This window comes from Heterocephalus glaber, unplaced genomic scaffold, assembly GCF_053883595.1.
Source record: "Heterocephalus glaber isolate CG9 unplaced genomic scaffold, H.glaber_assembly_v1.0 deba00001592, whole genome shotgun sequence".
Classification (NCBI taxonomy): Eukaryota; Metazoa; Chordata; class Mammalia; order Rodentia; family Bathyergidae; genus Heterocephalus; species Heterocephalus glaber.
This window is the reverse complement of record NW_028258367.1, coordinates 1,633,125-1,646,999: the sequence shown is the minus strand read 5'-3', so window position 1 is coordinate 1,646,999 and position 13,875 is coordinate 1,633,125. Positions and strand designations below refer to the sequence as shown.

The 13,875-nt window shown below is 37.4% G+C and overlaps 1 long non-coding RNA gene across 2 annotated transcripts in view; it reads right to left on the bottom strand.

Annotated features, from left to right (window-relative positions):
• LOC101704607 (uncharacterized) overlaps positions 1 to 13,875 on the bottom strand; it is a 349,127-nt gene that overhangs the window by 162,842 nt on the left and 172,410 nt on the right. The window lies entirely within an intron of this gene.

Here is a 13,875-nt window from a genome sequence, read left to right as displayed (position 1 = left end):
CAGATATGCTGAACTTGGGGTGATGTGTGGATGTTTTAAAAGGAATAAAACCAAGCAAAACACAAGAGTGGCCCTGCACTCAGACGATACCCAGTCGAGGATGGGTGTGATGTCTATGAAGTTAAAGTATGTGGTGGCACAGGACACTGGAAGAAGATGAACTGTGAGCATTTGTAGGTTGCTGTCTATTCATTATCTTATTAATCTTTCCAACAGTATGGAGTGGGATATTTTATACTATTTTTCATTTATGTATTTTTTCTCTCCAATTTTATTGAGGTATACTTGGTATACAAAATACTGCCCGTAATGAATATACACTACAAATTGCTGAGTCTGCAGATGTGCATACAAGTCATGCTTCTGTCTCCACAATCTAGGTAATAAACATATTTATCACCTCCCAAAGTAGTCCTTTGTCCTTCTTTTCTGTGGTAACACAGAAAAACACACAACATAAAATCTACCCTCTTAACAAAATTTTAAGTCAGTAATACTTCATTGTTAACTGTAGATACTTTGTTGAACTGCAGATCTGTAGAAATTACTCATCTTATTCAACTGTCACTTTGTATCCATTGAACACCTCCCCACTGAGTGGGATATTTTACATATGGGGGAAAAATCTGAATCAGAGAGGTTTTGCTACTCATTCAGGTGAATTCAGTTCCCTTCAGTGAAATGCGGCCTGTGCTGGTTTGTACCTCAAAGGTTGTTGGTGAGGATTAAAGCAGATAAAGCAATGGGCCCTGAACACAATGCCCACCACAGGAAGACACTCAATGGAGTGTGGTGCTGTGATTTCACATAATCGAATCAATTCAAGAGCTCTGGCATTTCCTTACTGCCTCTTCACTATGCTTGGTTTTTCTCTTGCTAATGGTGTCTAAGAGACCAACTTTCATCTGGTTCTGGCTCCCTCATTCTTGCCACATTCATCAAGATGCATGATTGTAGGATTTATAATTTGCCTGGAAGGGTGTTATATTAAAAAATAAATGTCTAAAGGGAAAACCCAAAGAGGAGAAACACTCATTTAAACATGCAGCAAATGGAAATGTGAATATTATTGCACAGCCCTGTATTTATTTTCCAGTGAGCCTAACTATTGTGTAGTTTGGGGACTAGGATCTTAGTATATGTGTGCTCCTTCTCGGCTGGGGTTGGTCATGGCCAGGGGGGTAAAGACTTCTTCAAGTGTCACGACTCTGTGAAGGAAGGCTCCACTGCTGGGAGTGAGCTTGGAGGGCACAGCTCATTTCTAAGATGGGATTAGATTGCTAATTAAGTATTGGGAGGGCTACCGGGGAACTTATAGAATGTATGTTCTGGTAGTTAACAGACTTTAAAAAACCCATGCTTCAGCATTGATTTAGGTGTCTTCTGACCCCTCTTGTTTCACTGAGTCTGAGGGTCAGTCACTATCTATCATTGTGCTTGTGTAGATGACCTTTATATACACTGTGGCTGTTTAAAACATTTCTGTAACCTCCCATCCTCTTGGTATCTGGGCTAGCAACTACGTTATTCACTTCATCCAGGCAAACTCACTTACTGACCTCCATTCGTATAACTCAGCTGCTCTTCCACTGCTCACTCAGAGTTCCACTCATAATCTTTGGTTAAAGTCCCATTTCTTCCTCTGGGAGGCTGAGGCAGAAGGACTGTAAGTTCAAACCTAGCCTGGGAAACTTGGTGAATTAGTGAGATTCTGCCTTAAAATTTAAAAAAAAAAAAAAAGAAAAAAGATTGGGGATTAGCTCAGTGTGAAGGCCCTGGGTTCCATTCCCAGTACCATGAAAAACTGAAAACCAAAACTCAAAACAAACAAACACTGCCCCCCCAAAAAAAACAAAATGAAAAGTGTCTACTTAAGATTTCTCCATGAATCCTTCTAAATTCTTCACTGACTAACCCTACACGGTTTCAGTCCCGCCAAGCATTCCAGAAAACACTTCAGAGAACAAAGGGGAAAAGCAGAAAAACTAAAATTTATTGAGTGCCTATGAGATAGCTGGCACTTTTAGGTTCTATTATTTCCATTTTTTTAAAGAAGAAGTTGAGATTCAGGAAGGTCAAGAATTTCATAGTTTTTTTTTTTTAAGAAGGAAAATTAGGCTTTAAATCTAGACCTGTCTGACTTAAAATGTCCATATTCTTTATATAATAATAGTATTTATATTTTTTTCCTGGGATTGTTGTTTTCTTTTAACCTTGCTCGTTGTAAAATAAGAAACATAGAAATTCACATAAAAACAAACATGAAGTTTTATAAGGTAAACAAATGCTCTTGTGAAAGCCATGTAAGAAATAGAAAATAGAACTTTGCCAGACATCCCAGGGCCCTTCATATGCCTCAAGCCTCCCACCCAACTCCCAGCAGAAGGAGTTCTAACTGCTCTTCCTTGTATAATCACTTCCTTGTATTTCTTAAAACATCATTTTGCCACTCAGTTATGTATCCAAGGTGTCATTCATATGCCTTTCATCTTCTATGCATTGCTCTTCATACTTTTCTTTCCCCTAAAATTTATAGAAGGATTAAGCATGCCTAATCAGGAAGTCTGAAATCCCAAATGTTCTAAAATCAAAAGCTTTTTGAATGCCATCATAATATCACAAGTGGAAAATTCCACATCATGAAATTTTGACCGGTACAGAAAATAAAGAATATTGTATAAAACTATCTTTAGGTTACATGTATAAGGTAAAACATGAATGAATTTTGTATTTATTCTAGGGTCCCATACTCAAGACATCTCACTATGTGTATGGTGATATTCGCCTCCCGCCCCACTCCCTAAAACCTACCCAAAGTCCACGTTTCTGATCCCAAGCATTCTGGGTAAGGGATGTTCAACTTGTATGTAGAACTGGTTTGTTGAGTTTCCCAGAGTCAAGATTCTGCTGCTTATGTGCTCATGGGGTATTCTGATATATATTCTGCCTCTTGTATTCCCTGCAAATCAGCAGCTAAATTTAAGGCTAGATCAGACTGAGGTTTGATCCCTTTGGTAAGGCTATATATAACCTGTGTTTTTATCAGGAAAAACATGTGTCTGTTTTCACTTTTCTGATTTAGGAACTATTCATCCTCCATGCCTAGATCCATTCATTTATAGGGTTGCAAAATGACAATGTTCTAATTTTACCATTTTGTTTTATTTCTTAACTGAAATAATTTTGTAAGATATTTCAACTCATGTATTGATGCTTATCCAGAGGTATGGTTCCCATACAAAAGGCAGGATAGGTACTTGATTCTCTCCTTTTACTTACTATTTTTTGAGATAATCTGTTGGTTCTCTATCATTTTTGAAAGGTGTCGACTTTAAAACCCCAGGGGTTTAGAGAGGAGGAGGCTTCCGGGCTGCCATAGCACCACTCACAGCACAGAGGAGGAGAATTTCGGACTGCCGTAGCACAGCTCCACTGTGAGGAGGAGGTGAACCACACTGGCACCAGCAGCACAACCCCCTGCCCCCAGTTGAAATGAGAAGATATGCAAACAAGTCTCAAAACCAGACCTCCAGGTCACCTACAGCAACACCAAAGGGAAATGAGATGGAACAATCTGATACTCAACCACCTGGACTCCCCGAACTGGCAACAAAAGGGGATCTGGAAAAAATGAAATCAGAAATAATTTCTCACATGACAGCAGAGATTGTGCCCATAGTACAAGATATGATTAGTAAATCAAGAGAGGACACAGATAAAAAAAATAGAGGAGATGAGAAACGTGATGGAATCCCAACATAGGAAACAAATGGAATCCATGAAACAGATGCAAAGAGATTTCTAGGAGATTAAAAACTCCATTGAAAGTCTGCACAACAGAATGAGCCAATGGGAGGACAGAATTTCAGATATAGAAGATAAGATTGCAGTTAGTGACCAGGAAAAGAAAAATTGCTTTCAAACCGCAAAGGATCACGAGAAATCAATCCAACAGCTGCTAGATGATGCAAAGAAAAATAACATAAGACTGATCAGAGTCAAGGAAGAAACAGGAGAGAGTGCAGACAATATAAAAAAAACCCTTCACAGAAGTGACGGCAGAAAACTTCCCAAGCAGGGGAAAACAACTTGACATACAGAGAAGTGAGGCATATAGGACTCCAACTAACCATGATCAAAAAAAAAAAATCTACACATAGGCATATAATAGTTAAGATTCCAGAAACCCAATGGAAGAAAAAAATTCTACAAGCAGTGAGAGAAAAGAAACAAACAACATACAAAGGAAAGCCCATCAGAATCACAGCAGACTTCTCAACACAAACCCTCAAGACAAGAAGAGCTTGGAGTGACATATTCCAAGCCCTAAAGGAAAATAACCTCCAACCCAGATTGACGGAGAAGTAAGATAATTTCATGACAAAGAGCACCTTAGGAACTTCATGAATACCAAACCAGCACTCGAAAACATGTTAGACAATGTCTTAGGAAAAGACAATAAGGATCACAAACCCAGGAAGCCCAGCAGAATGAATCCATTGGGCATGACAAGAAATTAAATGCAAAGAAGGAGAATCCAACAAAAAGAAAAAGTCGTGACAATGATAAGTCAATATGTATCAGTTATAACCATCAAAATTAATGGTCTCAATTCACTAATCAAAAGAAATAGACTGGCAGAATGGGTCAAGAAGCAAGATCCAACAAATATGCTGCATACAAGAAACACACTTAATTCAAAACGAAACTCATAGACTGAAAGTTAAAGGGTGGAACAAATTATTCCATGCAACAGGAACATGAAAAAAAAACAGGAGCAGCTATCCTCTTTGCAGATCAAATGGATTTCAAACCAACACTGATTAAGAGAGACAAAGAAGGACACTACATTCTTGTAAAGGGAACAATCCAAGAGAAAGAGATGACAATCATAAATATATATGCACCAAACACTAGTGCGCTAACTATATAAAACAAATACTAAGGAACAGGAAAAATCAAATAAACACTAATACAATAGTAGTGGAGGACCTCAGTACCCTACTGTCACAAATAGATAGATCAACTAGACAAAAAACAAGCAACAAAATACTAGAACTCAATCAAATTTTTGAACAAATGAACTTACCAGATGTTTACAGAGTGTTCTAACCCACAAAATCAAAATATACATTCTTTTCAGCTGCACATGGGTCATTCTCCAAAATAGACCACATACTCACAGAACATCTTTATGTAAGTACAAAGGAATTGAAGTTATCCCCTGTATATTATCAGACCATAGTGTGATGAAATTGGAGAGCAATAGCAAAAGAAAGCACAAGAATTTCACAAACACATGGAAATTGAACAACACACTTCTGAATAACCAATGGGTCACAGAGGAAATTGAAGAAGAAATCAGACAGTTCCCACAATTAAATGACAATGACAATACAACATATCAGAATCTATGGGACACAATGAAAGCAGTCCTATGAGGGAAATTCATAGCAGTGAACACTCATCTTAGGAAAACAGAGCGACCCCAATTAAACAATCTGACACTGAACTTCAAGCTTCTAGAAAAAGAAGAGCAGGACAAACCCAAAGCTCATACAAGGGAGGAAATTATAAAGATCAGAGCAGAAATCAATGCAATGGAGACTAAGAGAATGATACAAAAAATCAATGAAGCCAAGAGTTGGTTCTTCAAAAGAATAAACAAAATTGACAAACCCTTCGCCAACCTTATCAGAAAAAGGAAAGAAAAGGCCCAAATCCATGCAATTAGGAATGAAAAGGGTGAAATTACAATGAACCTAGCAGAAATACAGAGGATCATCAATACCTACTTCCAGAAACTATATGCCAATAAGATGGAAAACACAGAAGAAATGGACAGATTCCTAGATACGTATGAATTACCAAAGTTGAAAGAAGAAGACCTAAAAATATTAAAACCTTACCAACTAAGAAAAACCTGGGTGCTGATGGCTTCACTGCTGAATTGTACAAGATATTTAGAGAGGAACTACTGCCACTACTGTTTAAACTCTTCAGTGAAATTGAAAGGGAAGCAATACTGCCAAATTCATTCCTGGAAGCAAACATCACCTTGATCCCCAAAGCAGAGAAAGACCCAACCAAAAAAGAGAACTATAGGCCAATCTCACTAATGAACATAGAAGCAAAAATCCTTAATAAGATACTAGCAAATAGAATGCAGAAGATCATCAAGAAGATCATACACCCTGAACAAGTGGGATTCATCTCAGGGATGATGGGATGGTTTCAACATTTGCCAAAAAAGAGAACTATAGGCCAATCTCACTAATGAACATAGAAGCAAAAATCCCTAATAAGATACTGGCAAATAGAATGCAGAAGATCATCAAGAAGATCATACACCCTGAACAACTGGGATTCATCCCAGGGATGATGGGATGGTTTCAACAAATGCAAATGAATCAATGTAATACACTATATCAATAGAAACAAGGACAAATACCATATGATCATCTCAACAGATGCAGAAAAAGCATTTGACAAAATCCAACATGCATTTATGATAAAAACCCTACAAAAAAAGTGGAATAGATGGTCTCTACCTCAATCTGATAAAAGCCACCTATGAAAAACCAACAGCTAAGTGGTCAAAAACTGAAACTCTTCACACTAAAATCAGGAACAAGACAAGGATGTCCACTATCTCCACTCCTGTTCAATATAGTTTTGGAAACATTAGCCACAGCAATTAGACAAAAGAAAGAAATAAAAGGAATAAAGATAGGAAATGAAGAAGTCAAATTGTCATTATTTGCAGATGACATGATACTCTATACAGAATGCCCCAAGAACTCCACCAAAAGTCTTCTAGACTTAATAACCAAATTCAGTAAAGTAATTGGATACAAGGTCAACACACAAAAATCAATAGTTTTCCTCTACACAAACAACAGACTCACTGAGAGGGAAATAGGGCAAACAATCCCTTTCACAATATCATCCAAAAACTTGAATTACCTAGGAATCAACCTAACAAAGGAAATCACAGACCTCTTCTCTGAAAACTAAAGCAATCTGAAAAGAGAGATTGAAGACGATATCAGAAAATGGAAAGACATCCCTTGCTCCTGCACTTGATCTTAGCCAAAAGGCCGAGAAGTGATTCATCCCTTGCTCCTGTGTAGGAAGAATCGATATAGTGAAAACGGCCTTACTTCCAAAACTGCTATGTAGATTCAGTGCAATCCCAATTGAAATTTCAGCAGCATACTTCATGGACCTTGAGAAAACAATCCAAAAATTCATCTGGAACAAGAGTCCTAGAATAGCAAAAGTAATTCTAGGCAACAGAGACATGGCAGGGGGTATTACAACCCCCAACTTGAAAGTATGCTACAAAGCTACTGTGATAAAAACAGCATGGGGTCCACCACCTGCCTTGCAGGCACAAGGTCCCGAGTTCGATCCCTGGTACCAAAACAACAACAACAACAAAAAAACAGCATGGGGCCAGGGATTTACCTCAGTGGTTCCCGCGCCTGCCTCACAAGCACAAGGTCCAAGTTCGATCTCTGGTACCAGAAAAAAACACAAAAAACAGCAAGGTACTGGCAAAGAAACAGACCTGAGGACCAGTGGAACAGATTAGAAGATGCAGAAACAATGCCAGACACACTTAGCCGTCTCATCTTTGACAAAGGAGCCAAACACCCTCACTGGAGGAAAGATAGCCTCTTAATAAATGGTGCTGGAAAAATTGGGCTTCAACTTGCCAAAGATTAAAACTAGACCTATATCTCTTGTCATGCACTAAACTAAAATCAAAATGGATTAAAGATCTAAATATTAAAATAGAAACTCTGAACCAGTTGGAACAGAGATTAGGTAGAACCCTTGAAGACACTGGTGTAGGAAAAGATTTTATGAACAAAACCTCAGTTGCCCATGAACTAGCACAAACAATCAACAAGTGAGATCTCTTCTTATTAAAAGGCTTCTGCACAGCAAGAGAAACCACCAGCAGTGTGAAGAGACAACCCACAATGTGGGAAAAAATCTTCACCTGCTCTTCCTCAGACAAAGGTCTACTATCTCGAATCTATAAAGAACTTAAAAAGATCAGACCTCCCAAATGTAAAGACTCAATCCAAAAATGTCCATCTAAAATGAACAGACATTTCTCAAAGAGGTAGAAATAGCAAATAAACATATGAAAAAAATTTTCAACATCACTGGTCCTTCAAGAAATGCAAATGAAAACAGTGCTGGGATTCCACCTCACTTCAGAAAGAATGGCTGCTATCATGCAATCAACCAATAACAAATGCTGGCAGGGCTGTGGAGAAAGAGGAACACTGCTCCACTGCTGGTGGGATTGTAGACTAGTGCAACCTCTGTGGAAATCAGTATGGAGATACCACAAAGAACTAGGACTGGAAGTCCCATTTGACCCAGCTCTTCCCCTGCTGGGTATCTTCCCCAAAGAATTAAAAGAATCATACCACAGTGATATATGTGCACCCATGTTCATAGTGGCACAGTTTGTAATAGCTAAAACTTGGAAATAGCCCAAATGCCAATCAACTGGAGACTGGATAAAGAAAATGTTTTTTTATAAAATGGAGTACTACTCAGCCATAAAAATGAGAAATTAGAGACATTTATAGCTAAATGGATGCACATTGAAGAGATACTCTTAAGTGAAATGAATAGGACAGACATGTGTGAATACCGAATAGTTTCTCTAGTGTGAGAAACTGAAAGTGTAAATAAGGACTAAAAGGTATAATAGATAATGTGAAATAGGAAGAAAAGGGGCAAAGGGAAGGGCAAGTGGGAGGGGTATGGGAAAGGAAAGAAGGAAATGTAATTAATATGAGAAAGTGAAAAAATGGAAACAAAGTCTTTGTAAATAGGAAGGGATGGAGGGGTTGAAGGGTGGTCAGGGGAATAAGGAAAAACTAAGAACCAAGAGAGATTATGTAAAGGTGCAAATTTCCAATGATGACTATCATTATATTGTACACCTAAACTGTAACAATAAAATTAGTTTTAAAGATGAATAAATAAAACTTTTAAAATGGGGATGAGACAGACTATTCAAAAACTTGTACAGAAAAAATTGGTTATTTTGAAAAATCAAGTTCCAACTGTAGTTCAACTATGCACCATCATAAAATTGAGATGTTAAAGAGTTAAATGTTAAATACAAAAAGAAGAATGAGAAAGAGAAGAAGGAAAGGAAATAAAACTAAACTAAAATGAGAGAGAAAAGGAAAGTCACAAGTTAAGTTTAATTCAAGGTAGGATAGAGAAAATCATAAAAACAATGGAAGACTTTTTTTAAAAATTGACTTGAATACATAAAATTTTTGCATAATATTTTCAACACATTTTTCAAGGAAAAAAATTGTCAACCAACAACTGGGAACAATATTTGCCACACACTTGATAGGCAAAATTACAGACTTTTAACCAATCAATAGGAAAATCATAATATCATTTTTTAAAATGCAAAAGAAATTATATTCACAGGATAAAAATTCAATTTTCTAAAAACTGTATTCATCAGTAATGAAAGAGTATGCAAAACTTTTCATACCATGTGCCACTTAACCCTATCAAATTAGCAAAAATTAATTCTCAAATAAAACAACTTAAAATACTGATTAATGTGCATGCCATAAAATGGATATTCTTATACACAGCTGAAAATATTGTAATAGATACAAACATTCTAAATAGCTACTTGGAAATACACATAGTTTTTGGCTCCAGTAATAACACTATCACAATTTTATCCTAAGAAAATAATCAGAGACATGGGCAAAGATTAATGTACAAGAATGTTAATCATGTAGGACTTATAGTGGTGATAATAAAACCCAATCTAAAAGGGGAAAGATTAAATTTATTATGGCTTATATTGACTATATCATATAATATGAATATTATGATAGTCATAAGAAATAATATTTCATAAGTCTTTATAATAGGTTGCTCAGAATGTATTATACAATGTAGGGAACAAAAATTATATAAGGGCCAGATATACAGACACAGGCAAACAAACATAAATTATATGGGAAAAAAATACCTAAAGGCAATCAGTGGCTATTTCTTAGGATTTGGATCATGGGTGACTTTTTCCCAATAGTTTTCCACATTTTCTAAATATTCTAAAATAAAAGTATATTAGTCCCCCATTATCCATAGTTTTGCTTTCTGCAACTTCAGTTACCTGCAGTCAACAATGGTTTGAAAATATTCAGTGGATAATTACAGAAAAAAATTCATGAATTTTCAATTGCACATAATTCTGACTACATGATGAAATTTTGCACTGACCCAACTGATATGTGAATCATTTATTGGTCCATTGTATCCACACTTTATATTCTACCTGCCCAATAGTCAGTAGTCATCTTAGTGATCAGATCAACTGCTGTGGTATAGCAGTGCTTTTGTTCAAGTAACCCTTGCTTCACTAACAAATAGCTTCAAAAGACGAGAGCAGTGATGCTGGCTATATGGCCATGTCAAAGAAAACCCATGAAGCAATTCTTTGAAGTGAAAATGTGAAGATTCTCAACTTAGGGAAAGAAAAACATTGTATGCCTAGGTTGCTAAGATCTATGATAAAAAGGACTCTTTCATCCACGAAATTGTGAAGAAGGAAGAAGAAATTTGTGCTGGTTTTGCTGTCATGCTTCAAACTCCAAAAGTTACAGCCACATGTGTGATAAGTGTTTAGTTACATGGGAAAAGACATTAAATTATAGGGGTCAATACTACCAAGGTTTCTGACATCCACTAGGAATCACAGAATGTACCCCTTGTGGATACGGGGGAACTACCATATATTACATTTAAAACACTGTCATGAGCTAATAACTATTCAGTGCTTATGCTGTTCCAGACCCTGTTCAAAGTATCTAATATTTATTATTGCATATAATCCTTTCAATAGCTCAATGAGTTAGACAATGAGTATTGTTATTTCTCTTTTACTAAGAAAGTGAGGCCCACAGAGGGTAAGTAGCTTACCCGAAGTCATACAGTAGTAAATGGTAAAGCCAGGATGCAAAGCTGGTCTGTGATGGCAAACCCTCCACACTCATCAATTAGCCAGCAGTTCTCCAATGTCCTGCAATGGAACTCCTGTACTATCTTAAAAAGTTATTGATTTTGCCCACAAAGAGCTTTTGTTTATGTAGGCTACCTCTATTGCTAAGTCTACTGATATTTACCATATTGAAAATGTTTTAAACTGAGCAATATTCAATTCACTTAAAAATAACAATGATAAATGCATTATATTAACATAAATAATACATTTTAATAAAAATAACTCTATTTTCAAAGCAGAAAATGTAACGAGATTATTATTTTTTTAATTATTTATTATTTTTTAAATTTTTTTTTATTAGTACATTTTTGCCATACCTAATGTTTACATTCCATGTTTGGAGTTGGTAGATGTACATAGCACATCTTAATTCCTTTTGCATCCATTTTCCCTCCCCTCAACTTATTTTATCTTTTTTCAAATTTCTTAATGTCTAGCTTAATAGAAAAGAGCTGAATACTTACATCTCCTGCCCTTAATGTATGACACTATTACATGTCATGGAGCCTTTGGAAAACTCCCCTGTAAATTCATGACACAATGAGAGTGAAATGGGCAAATAACATCTTTGGATTGTTATGATAATAGTTTGGACCTTATGACCCCCTTTGGAAGAGTCTTATAGACCCCAGGGATCCTAGAACCACCCTTTGAGACCACTCATCCACACTGAGTTTTTGAAAAAGAATAAACTGACTAACTAGTGTTCACTGTGCATTGAACTCATCAACTGTAGATTCTCAAAGGGCACCAGCACAACAGTGCATAGGGGCACAAAGGGACTGTACTCTGACCCAATTCCTTATCCCAGAGAAAAATTATCTTCCACTGTATCTGTCACTTCCAATCCTCTGAGCTGAAACCAAAATTTGGATCAGCATGATGTTCTGGAACTCTGTTAGACTGGACATACCCAGCAGAGAAAAGCAGTTCCCAGGAGCAAACATTATTGTAGACAGTCAGAAGAAATCCACACAAGGATCAAGATCACTGTGTCATCAGTAAGTTGTATAAGTCATTAGTTCATCTACCTCTCAACAAGTATTTATTGACCAACCACTAGTTGGAGGCATTGTGCTAAATGTTGATGGTATTCAGACAGGGGAAAAGAGCACAATCTTATATTGTTTGCTTGATTCTCAGCATTAAACACAGAATCTTCCACATACTAGGTGCTCAATAAATGCTGAAAGAGAGGTAGATAGGTGAGCATGTGGATGGATGGGGAAATGATCCACAAACTTCCCTCAGTAGCTCACAGTTTATTGAAGGAAATATACATGTAAACAAAGAATTAGCTAGTGCTTGAATTGAGGTATCCAAACAGGTATTTAACAAAGTATGATTTTTGGCCATTGCTCATGTATACCATCACCTTAAGGACTGTAAAGGAAGGAAAAAGGTGGGAGTCAAGTTGGCAGTCACTTGCAGGGAGAGAAGAAGAGCTAAGGCCCACTAAGAAGTGCCAGGCCCACACGTTGATGTCTGGCAGAAACATGCAGGTACATGAATCATAGCAAAGGCTCAGTCTCTAGTACTGGATCTGGCATTGTGGCTTGGTTATAGGACTAAGATAGAGGCCTAATTTCTAGAAGTGTCATAGGTAATTAAAGAACAGCTAATAGAAAATTTGACCTGATCTGATGGTAAGTTATCTGAATGCCTATACCAGGGCTCCTAATACCCCCTTGGCATGTGTCTTAGTCTGCTTGGGCTACTGTAACAAAATAACATAGACGGGGTGGCTAAAAAAAATGTTTATTTCTCACAATTCTGGAGGCTAAAGGTTCAGATTAAGATGCCAGTATGGTTGTCTCTGGTAAGCATCCTCTTCCTGACTTTAAGATGGTCATGTTCTCGTGTATTCACACAGCAGAAAGCAGAGAAAGGAAGCAATCTCTCTTGTGTCTCTTCTTATATAGACACTGTTCCCTTCACAGGCGCTTCCCCCTCATCCTCTAATCACCTCCTAAAGACCAGTCTTCAAATACCATTGCCTTAGGGGTTAGGGTTTGAAAACATGAACTTGAGGAGCAGGAAGCAAACGTGCAGCTGCCTGGTCTACACTAGGTTGCTGGGGAAAGCCAAGAGCCAGGGAGGCAGAAGGGGAAGAAGACAAAGGCACAGGAATCAGTCTGAGGTTCTCTCCAGCCTGGTTCTGCCACCTGCCTCCCTCCAGGCAGCTCTTGGCAGTTGACTGCTATTACACTCTTAGCTCTTCATCATTGCTAATATTATGTAATATTAAAATAAATGAAACCATGCTCACATGCACACCCTAGAGCCTGGAACACAGGTGGCACTCTACTACTACACTTAAATCCAGTCACACATTCCTAGGATGCCACTTCCCTACCACTATAGACATACACTGAAAACACCCTACTGTACTGCAAATGCCAAAAGCTACAAAAGCTATAAATGTTCTTCGAGTTGGAGTATAAATAGGAATGAGAAAATTTGGGGTGCTACGTGGGAAGAAGCAATATATTACTCTCAGCCTAAAAATAGTTGGATTTGTCATGGCATTGTTGTTTTGTTTAATAAAAGGTAAAATCACTCTCTTCCATTTCTAGTATGGAAAAGGACTGACAAAATGTAAATACAATCTAAAGAGCTCAAATGCTACCTGCATGGTCCTTTTCATACCAACCTTCGCAAGGTAACTCCTCTAGAAACCAGACCCATGCAGTGTTTGAGGATGTGGCACATTAAATAAACATATCCCAAACCTCAACCCCAAGCAAGAATTCCTCAGCCCACTGAGGCAAAACAGAAAAGAGTCCAGAGCCACTGGA